Source organism: Bos grunniens, chromosome 16 (genome assembly GCF_055505025.1).
Source record: "Bos grunniens cultivar Pamir isolate PY7600 chromosome 16, Bosgru_T2T1.0, whole genome shotgun sequence".
Classification (NCBI taxonomy): domain Eukaryota; kingdom Metazoa; phylum Chordata; class Mammalia; order Artiodactyla; family Bovidae; genus Bos; species Bos grunniens.
The window spans coordinates 50,862,685-50,882,538 of NC_141180.1; the positions used below are offsets into that span (position 1 = coordinate 50,862,685).

General features: G+C 36.1%; 1 protein-coding gene across 27 annotated transcripts in view; it reads left to right on the forward strand.

The window, feature by feature from the left end:
* CDC42BPA (CDC42 binding protein kinase alpha) overlaps positions 1 to 19,854 on the forward strand; it is a 297,854-nt gene that overhangs the window by 2,135 nt on the left and 275,865 nt on the right. The gene's annotated exons all lie outside the window — the stretch shown is intronic.

Below are 19,854 nucleotides of genomic sequence, written 5' to 3' on the forward strand. Positions count from 1 at the left end.
GAGAGTTAGATTCACTCCAAATTTAATTCAGACCTAAACTGGTTCATTTTTTATCTTCATTCTCCGAAATCTAGATGTGATTTAGAAGACATAGATATTGGAGTAGATCAATGATGAGAGCAAATTCTCCATGAGACCTTTAGCTTGAAGTCTTGGTTTAAGTTCTGCTTCCAGTGTTACCTGTGAGCAAGTTCCAACATCCACCAGTTCACTGTGAGGAGAGTATACATCATCACACATCATACTGTTAATATAGTACATACCAATGCATCTGTATTGGTACACTGACTTTTGAAGGATATTAGCCAAAGAAGTTATTTTGTATCTATGGAATAAGGATACTTGAGTTTGTTGGAAAGTTTTTATAGTAAAATGTCTTTGTTCCCAAGTAAAGCTTTATTTTTTTTGAACCAAAAGTCAGTTGGTGATTATTCCCTTTTTTGGACTTGAAATTTATTAAAAATTCATTTGCCAGGTAAATCACTTATTCAGGATTGCATGCACATAATAACTTTAATTATTCAATATGTCAATATCAGGAATTTTCTAGTAACTTGATGTCATAGGGTTAAATATATATATGTGTGTGTGTATAAGACATGAATTGAATGATTTTGAGAAACTGATTAGTAAACTCATACTGGAAATGTAAGAATTTTAAATCATCTTTCAAGAGCTCACTGTGTTAAGAATGAGACAGTTTTGACTTTGATACTGGATTAGTGAGTATATGTCCTTTAATTTTATATGTAGAGCAAAATATTTTATAAAGCCTGTGTAGTTTTATACTTCATGTTTCATAAATTTAGAAATTTTTTAGTTCTTTTTAAAATTTAACGAAAAGATTCTGATACTTTGAGTTAGAGTTTCAGTTCTTAAATTATGGTTCCATAGGAGTACTCTAGTTTATGATTATGGTTGTCATTTAATATCCTTTCTCATCTGTAAAATAATGGGAGAACTCTTTGTATGTACCAGTTGTAAATGTAAAAATTATGATAAGAGAGAAAACTATCCTCAATTGCCTTTTGGTTGTTAGGAATTTACATTTATGTTATGAGATATTTTGCTGTATTATCAGAAAAATTTATATACATTTTCCACTAAATATGATTCCCTGGATCTTGTTTCTTTTATCTATATTAAAAAAAACTTGTTTGTATATATTTAATTTAAACCACATAAGCCAAAAGTCAAAGAAGTGTTTGGCCAAATACATTTTATGTTTATAATATAGTAGATTTTTAAATAATTTTAAAACATGGACTTTTCACAATTTTAAAATAAACTGAGTTTTGGTATTATCCTTCATATTTTGCCTTTTAGAAGTCTGGTGTGATGTAACAAAAATAATATATACAGTCTCTTAAGTACACTCCTGTTGTAATAGGAAATAAGGGACTAGAATTTTTAGGATTTATTTTGTAGGCTTTAGAACTTTTGTTGTTGTTATTTAGTAGCTAAGTCGTGTCCAACTCTTTTGGGATCCCATGGGCTGTAACCCACCAGGCTCCTCTGTCCATGGGATTTCCCAGGCAAGAATACTGGAGTGAGTTGCCATTCCCTTCTCCAGGGAATCTTCCTGACCCAGGGATCGAACTTGTGTCTCTTGCTTAGCAGGCAGATTCTTTACCCCTGAGCCACCTGGGAAGCCAGGCTTTGTGACTAGGCAGTGATTAAGTCTCAGGCATTTTTAAGTTGGTGTTTGAGGTCTTGAAAGTGGAAGGTACCAATCATAGAAGTCTAGGTAAGGAGGAAGACAAGAATGGAAAAAGCTGTCAAGAAGTACATCATGAGTAGTAGTATTTACTATTTTTAAGTTATTTGAGAAATTGGGTTATTTAACAATTTAAGTCTCCTCATTTAATTATTGAAATAGATCCGTTGTTCTTCGAGTATAATTTGATTGCACATTTTGGGAAATGTCTTATTTTATTCTCACTACCTAACATTGTATAAAAAGCAGTTAGATTAAGGAAGTTTCCAGATAGTGAATTGGCCTCAGTTTAATTTTTTAACATTATTTATTTGGTCTGTGATGGAGATTGAAAGAATTTGTTTGTTGGGGTTAAATTTGATAATTTAGATTTGCCTTAAATGATACAGTTTTTAGTTTGAGTTTTAAAAGACCCAATATTTGCAACAGGAGAGCAGTAGTAAATACTCTTTTAATACATGCTGTATATTTGTGTTTGGCTGTCTGTATTAATGAAAGTGCCATCTAGATAATATCTTTATTTTTTAAAAACTTTTTAATTTGTATTGGGGTGTAGCAGATTAACAATGGTTTCAGGTTAACAGCAAAGGAACTGAACCATATGTGTACTTACATCCATTCTCCCCCAAAACACTCCTCCCTTCATATGCCTTATTTTTAAAAATGGAATCAGCAAAATTTTATTTGACTTGCTTCATTTCCATCCATTTCACTTTATTCCTAGTTATGACCCATTTCATGTTTATATTGATACTGTTCATGTTTTGTTCATTACAGCATCATGACAATGAGAAAACTGACAGTTCAAAGTCAGATTTTGTCTTTGGATAGCACTCCTTGCATTTGCTGCTGATGGCCTCAAGGAGGGAGTAAGTAGAGCTCTAGAGAGGAAGAGGGGACTAAGCCATTGAGCAATAGAGCAAGAGGATAAGAGTGCTTTTATACCTTAACGCGTAGATCACTGTCAAATTTATATTTTCCAGTTATATACAGTAGGATTTGAAAGATTCTGTTTTGTCCTTATTTTTTGTCAAAATGATTATGGTTTATATGTTTTGTTTATAAAATAATAGTTTTTATGTCAGTAGTGTAACTCTACAGTAGAGTTGTAAAAATAGCTTTTGCATTATAAGCTAATTTGCTGATAGTGACTAAATGAATATGTTATTCATTAAATTGGCTATCTTCTACTTTGAAATGGAAAGTTAAAATTTTAGGAAATTCTGAATCAAGTTGCTTAAAAAATAGGGTAAAGAAAATATTACTCAAATAAAAAAAAAGCCAGACTGTATGTGACTAACTGTATTTTGATGCTTTCTGAATGTTGGAGTTTACAATATTTCATATAAATTATCCTTTAACAACAGTAATTTTATAGTTTATTCAGTGTATGTACACACACAAAATAGCCTGAATGGTTAATAAACTTGCTACTAGAGTACATCAGTAGGTACTGTGGTTTAAACTTTTCATTTTCTTAGAGTAATTTTAAAGCTTATTCACATTTTTTGATGTGTAGGTCTGTTAAGGGAGGTGATGATGGCCTAATTACAGAAATCTGACTCTTTTCTTTGTTTTTCACTTATACTGTTCTTCATTGTTAGCTTTTCCTAAGCTTATTAATCATACCAAATTATCAAAAAGTTCATTTAATACACATAATTAGGTTTATTTAAGTCCTCAATTCGGAGAAGGCAATGGCACGCCACTCCAGTACTCTTGGCCTGGAAAATCCAATGGACGGAGGAGCCTGGTGGGCTGCAGTCCATGGAGTTGCTAAGAGTTGGACAGGACTGAGCGACTTCACTTTCACTTTTCACTTTCATGCATTGGAGAAGGAAATGGCAACCCACTCCAGTGTTCTTGCCTGGGGAATCCCAGGGACGGGAGCCTGGTGGGCCGCCGTCTATGGGGTCGCACAGAGTCAGACACAACTGAAGCAACTTAGCAGCAGCAGCAGCAAGTCCTCAATTAGGATCATCATAAATGTCACCATAAATATAGGTTGGGTAGTTTCCTTTATACTAGTCACCTAATAATCTAGTCTCTTCTAAGAGTGATAATAAGTACAATTATTTGCTCTCACACAGTGCTGGCACATGATAGAAGCATGTTCATAAGTGGTGGCTATTATATTTCCACTTCTCTTCTATTTCTTTCTTTTCAAAAGGATATATTGCTCCATGAGTGAGAACAGGGATGTCAAGAATAACAATAACAATTTTAGGAACTTATTTCATATGAAAATGTAGGGCATACCTAAGCATAATGGTGTAAACACAAATAGCATAATATGTTGGAAATTTTATGAAATAATTTTGGAAATTTTATGAAATAATTCCTGGGACTTGACTAATATTAGATAGTAAGCCCAGGCTATTTTAAAGTAAAAGAACTGAGCTTGTTGCAAATTAATAGTTTATTGTACTCCTCTTCTATGGTAGTAAAGAAAATTCTCCCAAAACCTTTTCTCTTCATGTTCACTTATTGCCAGTATATTGTATATATTGCTGACTTCATCCTATTGGTTTTGATAGGTTTTAGAATCAGTTTACTAAGTCCAGCTAGCATTTAAAAAATTAAATATACTAGAATAGAAAATACTAAGTAGCCATGTGTTGAAAGAATAACTATTGTTATACAGAATTCCTGTGTTTTCTTGTATATTTTACTGAAGATTGGATTGAGCAGAGTTAGAATTCTAGGGTAGATGATACTAAAGCATGTTGGCTGTTTAACAGTGAAAAGATTATGGTTGCCCTTTTCAAAAAGCACACGTGTTTAAATTAGGGACAGACTGAAGAATTTAAAGAAAAGGAACTTAGATAGGGATAAGATACTTGGAAGGAGGGAGGGAGAATAGGAGAGAGGAAAAATGAGATAATGAGTGTGAATATACTGTTTTCCTGGGTTGCTACTTCAGGCTGATTTGTGAATAACTGGGTACTTTTAATTTAGAAATTAATGGACAGGTGAATTCACTCATTTGTTTTGTCTTCGATGGTTCATTTCCTTTCTTTTCACGTTTTTCCTTCTCTGACTTTGGGCTCCTGGATGTTGACTACCACTGACTGTAAAGTTGTATAACTTGTCAAACATGAGGGATATGACCTACAGTTATTGGCTGTAGTTTTTGTTTATGCCTTCCCATTACTCCAGATGCATGTTACAGTAGATACAGGTGAGCAGGGTTTGCTGGTTCCCTTGTTACTCATGGTCTCATCCCTTGTTACTCACAAAACTTCCAGTGCGGTTGCCTTCAAGTTTCAGTAGCTAATACGAAGAATTGCTCAGCAGATTTTGCTGTATCTTGAGTCAAGAACTTCTTTCCATAAAGGTTTTTTTTTTTTTTTTTTTAACCCGCACTATAAATACAGGTCATCCCAGACATATGAATGACTGTCTTTCGTTATCACTGCATATAAAACTCCTTTCCAGATCCAGGGGATTTCCTTTATCCCCCTTTGATACTGACCAGAGTAACAGAATTGCTTTTCTCAGCTAGTTGCTCCATACTTTCCCTCTGCATTGTCCACTTCTTCTAATTAATAGCTATTAGCCTCTATTGGCCAGTACCCCTCCTCCCATTCTAGTGCTTCTTTATCTGCTGCTGTAGGAAAGTAGCACTTTGGCTCTCATGGTTAACAGGAGGCTCAAAGACCTGGCTCTCCACTTCCCAGTCTCACTATTTGCCCATTAATTCTTCCTCACATGAGCTCTTCTGTTGGGAGTTAGGGTTTCTTTACTCTAGCCCCCTCCCTAGTTTTTAAGTGAGTTCTGGAAATCTGGGATATTAATAGGTGCTTTTGGAGGGGAGAAGGTTTATGTGGCTAAATAAATATGGGAAAGTATTTTGAACAAAATTAAACATTAGAAATATTGTGGGTTATCCTGAAATTTTTTATGTTTTGGGGAAGATGGATGAAAGCCAGTATTCCATGGAACACCCTTTGGGAAATGCCCTTTCAGTATGAAGTCATGGTGTCCCTTGTGTCAGGGATAGAAAGAGTTAATTTTGAGGGGAAATTTGGAATGTGGTATGGTTTGGAGAGAAAATCCAAATCAGAATAAGTAAGATTTTAACTTAGTGGTTGTGAACTTTTGTCTCCTGTGTGATAGTCACAAGAACTGAAAGATAAGCTTAATCATGGTGGAGTAGGACATGAGTGAGGCTGGTGAGCATTTGCATTCATTCCAGGAAAAGCACCCTGTAAAGTAGAATGAAATTAAATAGAATAATGAATCAGTGCTGTTAGCGTCTAAAGTCCTAGGAATTACTGATAGGTCTCTATTTATGACCTTTTCTTGCTCTCATATCAACTTGCTATTCACCTATAGGCATTCACAACAAATTCAGAAGTTCTCACCATATCTTTTTGCAGCTTTAGTTATTTTCATTACTTTGTGATATTTCAGAGGAAAAGATCATGGACATGCAATTTCAGGATTCATTATAGTTTTAAGTACTGTTTTTTCTAAGGTTATAATGTTTTTGCTAAGCTGTTGGTTTCAGACTTTAGGATTAGTGTGGGAACTTTTCTGTTATTTGCATCTGTGAAACTATGGGTTTCAAGTGCCAGCACCTATTTATGTGTAGTGCAAAGAAGCCAGAATATACAGTACTTTTATTAAAGAGGAAGCCATATATAATTGGTGCTATTTTAGCACTGTGAGCAAGTAGAACTCTGTGATTACTGTAGACTTATATTCTGAGTATAGAGTGGTAGATAATAATACTGGAGAGTAATTTGACTTGATTTTAAAGATAAATAACTTATAGGATCAATTAGTCTTTTTTCCCACTCACTTCTGACATACATTAATTTTTCTCTTTAATTCTTCCTCATCAACACTATTCCTCTCAACCCTGATCTAATTAAGTTTGAAAATACCTACCTATGTGGTTGAAAACAATCTTTTAAGAATACATGAGTTCAGTCATGCAGTCATTTGTTAAATTTCGATTTTTATTTCAAATTGCTTACACATCACTGTAGACTAAATCTACAAAAAAACACACATCTATTCAGTTTGTTCTATTCATAGTGATAAAAGGCTAATTAAATTTAATACTTAGAGTTTCCATGGTGAAGATCTACAGTGGAATACCTCACCCTGAAATATTTCTGTTCTAAACCTATATGCTAAACAATAGCAGGGACTTTGGTTTCAGACTGGCTCCCTTGGTTATGGGCTGGTTGATTTAAGCAAGTTACTTAACTTCTCTAAGTCTGTTTTATCATCAGTGGAAAATTGAGATAATAATAATAGCTTATTCTTCCAAAAGGTTGAAGGTTGGTTTAGAATTTTCTTTTTCTGGTGATTTATAATTAAATTTTGTTGTCTTTTTTCTTATTCTGGTTTGGAGTTTCTATTGGGCCTTATGATAAAGGAAGATAAAATGCTAGTTTTGAAAGTTTGGTTGGCATGTATAGTTATACAGGGATGTAAATAACTTTATTTTACTGTTGACAAACATAACTTACTGATAATGTTTTATTGAATTATATTGGCATCAGAGGTGTCTTTCCTTCTGATGTCTGGCTATGCAGACAGCATCTTATTCCTTCTCTTAGGATATTTTGCATTGTCACATTTTGTGGTTTTTAACATAACTGTTTTTCAGTAAATATTGAGCTCATCTGTATTTTCATCACCTACAGCAAATATTATGAAATGGGTAGTTATGAATTATTTTTATATTTATAAAGCTCCAACCTGCAAATCAGTGGTAGAGTTCTAGACCTCAACTCAGAAGATGAAAATAATCCTGAAAAATTATTGGTATTCATTCACTTAGGATGTTTTGTGGACTAAAGATTATGTAGCACCCATAAATGCGTGTTGTGGACTGATAGTAAGCACTAAGAAAATACAGTATACCCTAGTGTTTCCTAAACTGTGTTTCATATATAAAGTGTTGAATCTTCTACTAATCAGATCTTTTACTTGCTTATTTTTAAGCTATTAGTATTCCATGGATTTCTTTCCTCACTGATGTATCCTGTTTTATTTCAAAAGAGATTTCTCACAAGTAGTGGTTTATCATCCCCTCCCTTAGCAGTTGACAGTCTATAAGTATTTAATCAGGGTAAGGTAAGGAGAAGAGGATGTTACTGTTTAGAGGAATAAGGTAAAACGCAAATAATCTCTAGTTTTTGAAGATAAAACTTTCTTACATTGAGTGTGTAACCTTATTTGCACAACATTCAGCATAGTTTGGTGATGATGAGTTGAACACACAAATTAGTTGCATTTTCTTCTGCAACCGCATTAAAACTACAGTAAAGGAATTTTTAAAAAGTCATGAGTCTTCAAGGATGACAAAAACGGGAGGATACTGTGAAATATTGGAAGCTGAAAAAGCATGTAGACGAGTGATAACTGCTGACTTAGCACATCTGAGAACGTGGTCTTAAGTCGTTAATTGTGTAAAGCAGGGCCTATCCCTGTTAACTTGGCAGAATCCTCAAAAGTCTTAGATGTTGGTATTGTCAGGAACCTGTGAAAGTTGAGGTAGGGGTGGAGCTAAAAGTGGACGATCCATTGAAAGTGTTGTGTGAATAGTAGGAGCTCTAGTGCCCCTCTCCTCCTCTGCCACCTGGCTCCTGTCTTTCCTCCTCGAGGACTGGATGTTCATTTTCAGTAAAACAGAGCTTCTCTGTGTTGAGTGACGTTAGGCGTAGTTTAGGATTGGCATTTCATCATGAAAACAGGAGAGTAAATACATGTTTATTTACTTTTGCTTGACTCGCAGAATGTGGACAACTAGGCCTTTATCACAAAGGCAGGAGGTTAGAGAAGTGTCTCTGGAGCATCTGACCAGCTCCAAAATCAAGGATTATGATATAGATATATCAGGGATTCCTCAGCAGAGGGCTTAGGCAATCACACGTCAGTGCAGTTCATTATCAGTGGGCTTCACCCAGGGCTTCAGAGCTTTGATTAGTCTTTCATTTTCTCAAACCTAATAGAAAACCAAGGATTGTCAGATATCTGAAGAAAGCCTGTAAGGAAATAAGTATAACTGCAAAGAACAGAAAAATGGGGAAAAAATACCTTACGTGAAACAGCGTCTGCAGAGAAAGCATAATTTCAAAAAAGCTATCAATATTCTCAGAGATAAGAGAAGGACCATGAAGTAAGTCGTGAGTCAGGATGTCCTAAAAAGGAATAAAAGTGAGTAAAAAAATCCTTTGAAATTAAACGTGATAGCTAAAATTAAAACCTCAGTTCTAGACCTGGAAGGTAAAACAGAAGGAGTTTCTTGGAAAATAGAGCAAAAATCACAAAGGGATAGAAGAGAGGAGATAGAAGAGAAGAACACTGGAGGACCAGTTTAAGAGGTCCGAATAATAGAAATTCCAATTGGGAGGACGGAGGGGAGGAACCTCTAGGAAAATAGTCTAGAATTGAAGGACATGAGTTTCTAGACAGAGAGGCCCCACCAAGTACAGCACAAGGGGTGGAAATAGATTCATACCAAGATTTACAGCCAGTTCACTGTGGAATTTCCAGATCTCTGGGGACAAAGAATAGACTCAAAAAGTTTCCGAAAAGAACTAATCAATACAAAGGATCAGGAATCAGAAAGGCTCTGGAATTCTCAGCAGCAACCCTGGAAGCTAGAAGATAGTATTCTGAAGGAAAAAGATTTCCAAACTGGAATTCTGTAGCCATCCGTATTCTCAATCAGGTGTGAAGGCGGGATGAGGACATGTTAAGAGCTGCGAGTCTTCAAAAAATGTTTGGCCTGCAACCCGTGGACTCCCAGTAAGGTAACCCACCATCCAGGTTTACCTGGAACCAGGGAATTTCTTTGGAGAAGGCAATGGCAACCCACTCCAGTACTCTTGCCTGGAAACTCCCATGGGCGGAGGAGCCTGGTAGGCTGCAGTCCCTGGGATCGTGAAGAGTCAGACATAACTGAGCGACTTCACTTTTTTTCACTTTTCACTTTCATGCATTGGAGAAGGAAATGGCAACCCACTCCAGTGTTCTTTCCTGGAGAATCCCAGGGACGGTGGAGGCTGGTGGGCTGCCGTCTGTGGGGTCGCACAGAGTTGGACACGACTGAAGCGACTTAGCAGCAGCAGGGAATTTAATACATAGACTTATGCTGAAACCAGGAGAGACATAGATAAACTGTGATGAGTTGGATGCTTTAGCCCCAACTAAACGAGAGAGGAAACTAAGATGAGAAAATACAGGATATCTCCTAGTAGAGGATCCAGTAGAGGGGAGAGAAGAAAGGATTTCCTAGGATGATGGTGGAGGGAGAATACAGAGTGATTGCACGGAACATAGAGGTCAATCAGCCCGGATAGAGGCAGCAAAGAAATCTCCCAGAGAGACTTCTTTAAAATCTGATGTAAGTGAATATCTTGAGAGGAGATTCAGAAATCTGGGGAGAGCTTAGAGTTGCTTGGAAAAAGATGCAAATGAGAAAGCAATTATTAAGAAAAAAATTTGTGTAGAAAATGGTCACACATCATGTCATAGGAATGGAAACAGTGAATATGAATTTAACTAAGGTTATGCTGTACCTGTGTTGGGAGGTTGGTATAGAAAGGGAAAGGCTTTTGGTCAGGGTGAAGGTACTTACTGGGGCCTGGTGGTTTTCTTGAACCTTAATGGGCAATTGAATTTGTGTTTATTAATAACTAATAAACATGAATACTTAAAAAAATAGTTTTTGAAGAATTATGTAGTCCCTGTTCCTTTAATCCTTCCTCATTAATATCATTTTCAAATTTTTTTCTAAGTCCTTAACCGAGGAGCTCAAAATTGGGTATGGTAAATAGGAGATTTTAAATTTATCAGTTTATTTTTGAGCAGATAGTCTTTTTTCTTCTTTAGTGATTGCTCTGTTCTTATAGATGGCACTTTATATATAGTCTTTATCTTAGGAAAAGGTAGGGTAAATTCTATGTAATTACATTAATGAAGTTACATAAGGCACACATATTACTCAATGTTTATGGAATGAACACACAACAAAAGAACTCTAGTAGATCAATAAAGACAAACTAAATTATACAAATGATATGAAAGATGGATGAAATGATCACTTCTATAAAGTAGTATGCCACCAGGTATTATGACAACAGACATCAGAATGCTTGTCAGATACTCAGCTGCAGGATAGCTCTGTTTTAACATTACTCAGCTTCTCTTGTAGGCTTACCTGGTGGCTCAGTGGTTAAGAACCTGCCTGCCAGTGCAGGAGATGCGCGTTCGATCCCTGGATTGGGAAGATGCCCTGGAGGAGAAAATGGCAACCCACTCCAGTGTTCTTGCCTGGAAAATCCCATGGATAGAGGAGCCTGATGGGCTACAGTCCATGGTGTCACAAAGAGTCAAATACAACTGAGCAACTAAGCTTACAGCCTCTCTTGAGTCTTCTGAAATTCCTGTTGGACCTTGTAAATGCAAGGAAATGCCTCATATGAAATCAGATTAAATCTCTTTTTGAAATAAAATTTAATATTCCACAGAGAAAATTTTTTTAAACCTAAATAATTTGAGTTATCCTTTTCATATCTGTTTTAGGGCTGGGTTGTGAGAAGTTTGTTTCAGGTAGTTGCTGAGCAGTAGGACTTAGTGGGAAACTGGACTGTTTTCTAACTAGTCCTGGGTCAGGTTTTCAGGGGATGATTTCCTTTTTTAATTTGCTCTAGGATACTTGAAAAACACACTCTAAAACAAATTATTATTGAATTGCTGCTGTGTTCTGAATGTTAGTGTCCCTCCAGGATTCATATGTTAAAATCCAAACCTCTAAAGATGATGACATTAGGAAGTGAGGCCTTTGTGGAACCTCTCTGAATGGGATTATTCGTTCCTTTATAATAAAAGAGGCCCCAGAGAGCTTGCGAACCCTTCCACTGTGTGTGGACACAGAAAGCAACTGTGCTGGCACCTTGGAGTTCTGACTTCCAGAATTTAAGAAATAGATCTCCGACATACATCACAGCAGGATCCTCTATGACCCACCTCCCAGAATATTGGAAATAAAAGCAAAAATAAACAAATGGGACCTAATTAACCTTAAAAGCTTCTGCACATCAAAGGAAACTATTAGCAAGGTGAAAAGACAGCCTTCAGAATGGGAGAAAATAATAGCAAATGAAGCAACCGACAAACAACTAATCTCAAAAATATACAAGCAACTCCTACAGCTCAACTCCAGAAAAATAAACGACCCAATCAAAAAATGGGCCAAAGAACTAAATAGACATTTCTCCAAAGAAGACATACAGATGGCTAACAAACACATGAAAAGATGCTCAACATCACTCATTATCAGAGAAATGCAAATCAAAACCACTATGAGGTACCATTTCACACCAGTCAGAATGGCTGCGATCCAAAAGTCTACAAATAATAAATGCTGGAGAGGGTGTGGAGAAAAGGGAACCCTCTTACACTGTTGGTGGGAATGCAAACTAGTCCAGCCACTATGGAGAACAGTGTGGAGATTCCTTAAAGAACTGGAAATAGAACTGCCTTATGATCCAGCAACCCCACTGCTGGGCATACACACTGAGGAAACCAGAAGGGAAAGAGACACGTGTACCCCAATGTTCATCGCAGCACTGTTTATAATAGCCAGGACATGGAAGCAACCTAGATGTCCATCAGCAGATGAATGGATAAGAAAGCTGTGGTACATATACACAATGGAGTATTACTCAGCCATTAAAAAGAATACATTTGAATCAGTTCTAATGAGGTGGATGAAACTGGAGCCTATTATACAGAGTGAAGTAAGCCAGAAGGAAAAACATAAATACAGTATACTAACGCATATATATGGAATTTAGAAAGATGGTAACAATAACCCTGTGTACGAGACAGCAAAAGAGACACTGATGTATAGAACAGTCTTATGGACTCTGTGGGAGAGGGAGAGGGTGGGAAGATTTGGGAGAATGGCAATGAAACATGTAAAATATCATGTAGGAAACGAGTTGCCAGTCCAGGTTCGATGCACGATGCTGGATGCTTGGGGCTGGTGCACTGGGACGACCCAGAGGGATGGTATGGGGAGGGAGGAGGGAGGAGGGTTCGGGATGGGGAACACATGTATACCTGTGGCGGATTCATTTTGATATTTGGCAAAACTAATACAATTATGTAAAGTTTAAAAATAAAATTAGAAGAAAAAAAAAAAGAAATAGATCTGTGGTATTTATTATAGCTGCTCAAAGGACTAAACAGTTATTCAGTACTTTGTTTCCTTACATGAGAGATTATTCTCCTGATTTTTTTGTTGAATGCACTGCTGTCGTTGAAGGTCATTTTTACTGTTTTCCACACTGTTAGTAACTTATTTTGTTGGTGATTGTATACTTAAAACATTGTGTGCTTATTCTTGCATTTCATCTAAAAGGGAAAAAGAAAATATTAAAAATAGTATTGCTGTAAACTTAAATTTAAATCTTAAATTGGTGATCATTTTTCAGTTTCTGGATACCATGCTTCTACTTAGAATCAAAATAATTTAAAGTAGCTCTAACCAGAGTTCCTAGATAGTAGCATCCATAGTTTAAAATAGTTACCCAGGGTTAGAATGAAATATTTGTAATAACCTAGTATCATTTTGTTTTCAATTAGGTATGCTACAAAAAATAAAATTTCAACCAACCCATTTTTAAAAAACAGAGGTAAAAGGAAATGATGTCGTATAGCTGGTATTTGGAAATAATGAAGGAATTTTTCCGCTAGCAATAGTGATATTTCCTTTGTAGTAGTATCTAATTTACATTTCAATTCTGAAATATACAAAGATGATTTTTGTAAGAGTACGTAGTTTTTGAAATAGAAATTATTTAGATTTTTAAAGGCCCCAATACTAAGAATTTTCAGGTAAGGCTGTTTGGACTAATTTTTTTCCCCTAAAATTCTCTGCAGGTTACTCAAATTATATTGGAGTCAGAATTTCTCATTTTGAAAGTTTGGAAAACTTTCTGAAAAAATACCAAGAAAATGTCTAGTTCAGTTTACTACTGTCCTTTCACAGAAGGATTTTCACTATGATTAACTGTTTCTCCTGGTTTATATTTCTTCTGCTTTAAAGGTTGTCCATTTCTAAAAGATACTAGCCTCCAAAATGTAAAGACTAGTATTTATTTACATGCCTTTAAATATGACTCTATTCCAGCATATTGGATATGGAGTTTTATAGATGACCAGTGTGTTTAGCTCAGCTTTGTTGCTCAGTCGCTCAGTTGCGTCTGACTCTTTGCGACCCCATGGATGCGGCATGCCAGAGCCCCCTGTCCTTCACTATCTCCTGGAACTTGCTCAAACTCATGTCCATTGAGTTGGTGATGCCATCCAACCATCTCATGCTCTGTCGACCACTTTTCCTCCTGCCTTCAATATTTCCCAGCATCAGGGTCTTTTCCAATGAGTTGGCTCTTGACATCAGGTTGCCAAAGTATTGGAGCTTCAGCTTTAGCATCAGTCCTTCCTGTGAATATTCTGGGTTGATTTCCTTTAGGATTGACTGGTTTGATCTCCTTGCTGTCCAAGGGACTCTCAAGAGTCTTTCCCAACACCACAGTTCAGAAGCATCAATTCTTGAGCACTCAGCTTTCTTTATAGTCCAGCTCTCATACCCGTACATGACTACTGGTAAAACCATAGCTTTGACTAGACAGACCTTTGTCGGTAAAGTAATGTCTCTGCTTTTTAATATGCTGTTTAGGTTTGTTATAGCTTTTCTTCCAAAGAAAGCTCAGCTTAAAAAAAAAAAAAAGAAAGCTCAGCTTAGTTTTGATTAATTTTCCTTTGGAGTTTTTAGGGTATAGCAGATATGGCTATATGAATGCCATCTGGTTTATTCACATATTTAGCCAAATTATTAAAACTAAAAAGACGTTATTAGGTTGTTACTTTAGATTATTACTACATAAATAATACAGCGTGAGTAAAGGCAGTTACAGTGGTTGAATTCTGGTGCTGTTTGATTATAATTTAACTTGTGATTATTTTGTGTTTGTGTATGTGTTTTGGACGTGCTCTAAATGCTCCTTGTTACCAGTGCTTTGGAAATATATTTGAATTTGGAGTCACGGTACAACTCTGGGGAGGGAAGGACCCTTGAAAATTGTAGCTGCCTGAAATTCTTACTACACATGAGAGAGTGTGTGTATGTGTGTGTGTGTGCGCGCGCGTGTGTATGTATGTGTTTCTGAGATGAATGAAAAACACCATCATCTCTCTGGTTTCCCCCATTTTCCTGTCTCCCTTTGTTCTTTTTTTTTTTTTTACCAGTTGTTTTTTGGTGGCTAAACATATGTCAAAAATTTCTGTTTTAACCATTTGAAAATGTATAATTCAGTGACATGTTTACAATGTTTTGTAACCATTACGGCTGTCTATTTCTGAAAATTTTCATCACCCCAAACAGAAACTCTGTACTAATAAAGCAATACTTTCCATTTTCTTCTCCCCCAAGCTCTTGGCAACCTGTAATCTATTTTCTTTCTTTATGAATTTGCCTATTCTGGATGTTTCATAAAAGTTGAATCATACAGTATTTATCCTTTCGTATCTGGCTTATTTCACTTAATGTCTTCAAGATTCATCCTTTTTGTAGCATATATCACAGTTTCATTTGTATTTAAGGCTGAATAATATACCATTGTATGTATATTAACCACATTTTTTTATCCATCCATCTTTCAGTGAACATTTGGGTGGTTTCTGCTTTGTGGCTATCATGAATAATACTGCATCAAATGTTGGTATATAGATATCTGTTTGATTTCCTGTTTTTAATTCTTTTGGACGTGTACCCAGGAGTGGAATTTCTGGGTCATATAGTAATTCTATGTTTAACATTTTTGAGCAGTTGCCAAACTGCTTTCCAAAGCAGTTGTACCATTGCACAGTCCTACCAGCAATGTACTAACGTTTCAGTTGCTGTGTATTTTTGTCAACACTTGGTAGCTTGACATTTTTTTATTGTATCCATTCTAGTATGTGTGAAAGGGTATCTCATTGTAGTTTTAATTTGCCTTTCCCAAATGATTAGTGGCGGATTTTCATGTACTTATTGGCCATTTGCGTATCTTCTTCAGAGAAGTGTCTATTCAGGTCATTTGCCAGTATTTTAAATTGAGTTGTTTGTTTTTTTGTTGTTGAGACTGAAGAGTTCTGTATTGAAGAAGCTGAAGAATTCTTCTGTATGTATTCTGAATATTAAGCTCTTATCAGATATATGACTTGCAAACATTTTCTCCCATTCTGTGCTTTGCTTTTTTTCACTCTGTTGATAATTATCTTTTGATGCACAAAGTTTTTTTGTTTTCACAAAGTCCAGTTTATTTATTTTGTCTTTTGTTTCCTCTGCCTGTGGTGCCATATCCGAGAAGTCATTGCCAAGTCCAATACCATGAAGATTTTTCTCTATATTTTCTTGCTAGAGTTTTACAGTTTGTGAATGAGTGAATGAAGTCACTCAGTTGTGTCCAACTCTTTGCGACCCCATGGACTGTAGCCTACCAGGCTCTGCTGTCCATGGGATTCTTCAGGCAAGAATACTGGAGTGGGTTGCCATTTAGCTCTTATTTTTAATTTGATCCACTTGGAGTTAATTTCTGTATATGGTGTGAAGTAGAAGTCTAACTTCATTGTTTTAGATGTGGAAATCCAATTTTCCCAACATAATTCCTTTAAGAGATTATTCTTTATCCATCAAATGAACTTTTAAACCCTTTTCAAAAAGCAGTTGGCCATAAATGTATGGGTTTATTTCTGGGCTTTTCAGTTCTATTCCATTGGTCTGTGGGTCTGTTCTTATGTCAGTATCACAGAACCTTGATTACTGTAGTTTTGTAATATGTTTGAGATTTGGAGGAGTGAGCCCTCCAACTTTGTTCTTCTTTCTCAAGACTGTTTTAATTAATCTGGGCCCCTTGTAATTCCATAGGAATTTGAAGATTGGCTTTTCCATTTCTATTAAAAAAGGCTGTTAGAGTTTTGAGGAGGCTCCCCTTCTTTAATAATATTCAGTTGACTGTATTTTCCAGCTTTCTTTGCAGTTAGGTTTGGACACAGGACTAGTTTTGGACATTAGACATTAAGTGAAAGTGATATGTTTTATCAGGAGCTTCAATAAAAGGTGAACTTTCCCCACTTACTCCCTTCTGCTATACAGAGAACATGTCAGGTGATATCTTCCAAGGTTGAACCTTAAGGATGGACGCATGAGGGCCATGCTCCAAGGATGACGTAGTAGGAGGTGAAAGCATCCTGAATCCCTTGACAACTTTGTCAGACTGCCCTACCAGCCTTGGACTGTTTACCTTCAGACTTCTTTTGTTTGAAACAGAAATATGTTTTTATTTTGTTTAAGTTGAGGTTAACTTGAGATTTTTGGTTTTATAGATCTGAATTTAATTGATACGCCTTTCCAATTATATTAATTTGGTTTCTCTTTGAGTGGAATGTTTGAGGGGATGAATTTATAGATATGTTTTATAAATTAGACTTTAAAATTATTTGTTCTTAATATATAAATGGCTACTACAATTTTTTAAAAAGTAGAAAAAAATTTGCCACTATGACATACCAGCTTTTGTCATTTTGTACCTTCCTATTATGTTTTCTTTTTTTTTTTATATGCACATTTAGTTTCCTACATGGAAACACTTCTGGTATTTTTATATTCTCCTTTTTCCACTTAACATGACAAAGTGATGGTGCGTATTGATGAACCTCTTTGTTCCTCAGTTTCTTCATCTCAAAAAGTGGTGATAGTTATTATATATAATTCACAGAGTTGTTGTGAAGATTAAAATATTGCACATATGGTACTAGACACTGCCTGGCACACAGTACGCCCTCAATATTAGTTATCATTAAGACTGAATTATCATTATCTTTTTTCCTCTATTATTCTTTGTAGAATGTATTCTATATTATTTCTGTATTATTGTATCTTTGTACTCACCATGGCTGTAGCATTGGCTTCTCTTAACGCTTTTCCCTCGAGACTGTGGTACTGATGGCACTGGAGCAACATGATCCCTTGTTTAAATGGGAGAAGAGAGCGATTGAGAGACGGAGACAGAGAGAAGTGGCTTCCTATAGCCCTTTCAAGAGGGACAAGCCTGCCTTTCATAGAAACACCCCCAAAATCTCCCCTCCAGTCTGAATGGCCAGAATGAGGAAACAGGTCTGTTTTTGAATTAGTGGTTACTTTGGTGAGATTATTAAGGATACATAGGCTATGTGAGGGAAGTATAGATAACAATACTAGGATTCTGTTTAGAAAGAGTGGCTGGGTTCTGGGTAAACCACAAACAGTCTCTACTGCAGTTGGCACTGTGGTTTTTAGCAGTTTATAGCAATTTCTTTAGGCATTATTAGTGCCACAGTAAAGTTTTACGGTGTTCTTTGCCTTTTCCCTGATCACCTTTAAGTAATGCCTTCTCTAATGTGTGGTTTTGATTTAAGGATTCTGAGCCAGTGTTGCTGTATAGAACAGAGAAAAGGATGCATTATAAATACATACAATTAAATTTTAATTTCAAGATTGCAGATGATCATTAAAATGATACTTTTCTCAGCCATTCCATTTTTTTTTAATTTATTTTTAATTGGAGCATAAGCCATGACATCTTTTGTTGGCTTATTCCTCTCTGAATGCCTGTAAAATTTGTTTTGTGGTGCTTGTTTGGCAACCAAAATGAGTAATCTTGGATTATTAATTGTCTTTTTATATATGTCACACCAAGAATCAGCTCTCCTTGTATCTCTGACACAAATAAATTCCAGTGTATCTTTATCGTTGGTGATATCTCCAGATGGTGTGGTTAGGAGAAGGTCTGTTTAAAGTTAATTTATAAATATTTATTGTACACAATAAATATTATATGTATAATAGAGTGTGGGAATTATTATGTGTATAATAGAGTATGGGAACAATAAAGATGGATGGTATGTGGTTCCTACCCTCAAGGAATTAAGTAGAATATAAATGTATTAAAGGAGGCACAAGAGGGATTACTTTTGATGAGAGTAGGGAATGAAAAAGGATCAGTTATGTTGGCTGATTTAAGCTGATCCTTAGAATAGCATTTTGTGAATTAGAGGTAGGAGGAAGGGCATTTTAGATGAAAGGGAACAGTGGAGCTAGAGTATGGAAGCAGGAAAGCTCAAAGGCATGTGCTTTGTAGCAGAGTCAGGGAATAGTGGGAAATATAGTTGGAATGGTGGGCTGGGGCCATTTGAGAAGTATTACTGCATAAGTTGAATTTGACTCTGGACAGTAGGAAGCCATTGAATATGTATTTGTTTTTAAAGCAAGGAATCTTGGAAATTGCTTTCTACCAAAGCATAAGTAGCCTTAGGATTTGTAGTCTCTTGTTATGATAGAAAGATTTTGGAGTTCACCCATTAACTCATTTTAACAAGTATTTATGGCATATCAAGTATGCGGTAGGTATCATTTTCTGCAGATCCAGCAATTACCAAGGCAGGCAGGGTCTCTGCTATCGTGAAACTTATATCAAAATTTGGGGGGAATTCAGGAAATAAACATGCAAATAAATAGGATTACTTTAGATATTTCTAGGAATGCTAAAGAAAAGAAGAGTTTGACATGACAGAGTGTTTTAGGTCATAATTTAGATCATTAGTCATGGAATGACCCATGGTTTTGCTCTGGGCAACCAGCTGAATGACAATAGCTAATATTGATTATTTACTGTGTGCCAGGTACTGTTTAAGCAGTTTTCATGGATTATCCCATTTAATAATAATCATCACAACCTTATGAAGAAGGTAGCGTTATTCTTATATTATAGATGAGGAAACTGGGGTATTAAGTGGTGGTGTCAAGGTCTAAACCATTTAATCTGATTTTAGAGCTCACACTCTTAATCACAACTTCTCAGTTGTACTGCCATTGTGTTCAGTAGTGTCTGACTCTTTTTGACCCCATGGACTGTAGCTCACCAGATTCCTCTGTTCAGGCAAGAATACTGGAGTGGATTGCCTTTTCCTATGCCAGGGACTCTTCCCAACCCAGGGATTGAACCTTCGTCTTTTGTATCTCCTGCATTAGCAGGTGGGGATTCTTTGCCACTGAGTCATCTAGGAAGTCGGACTGTTACCCC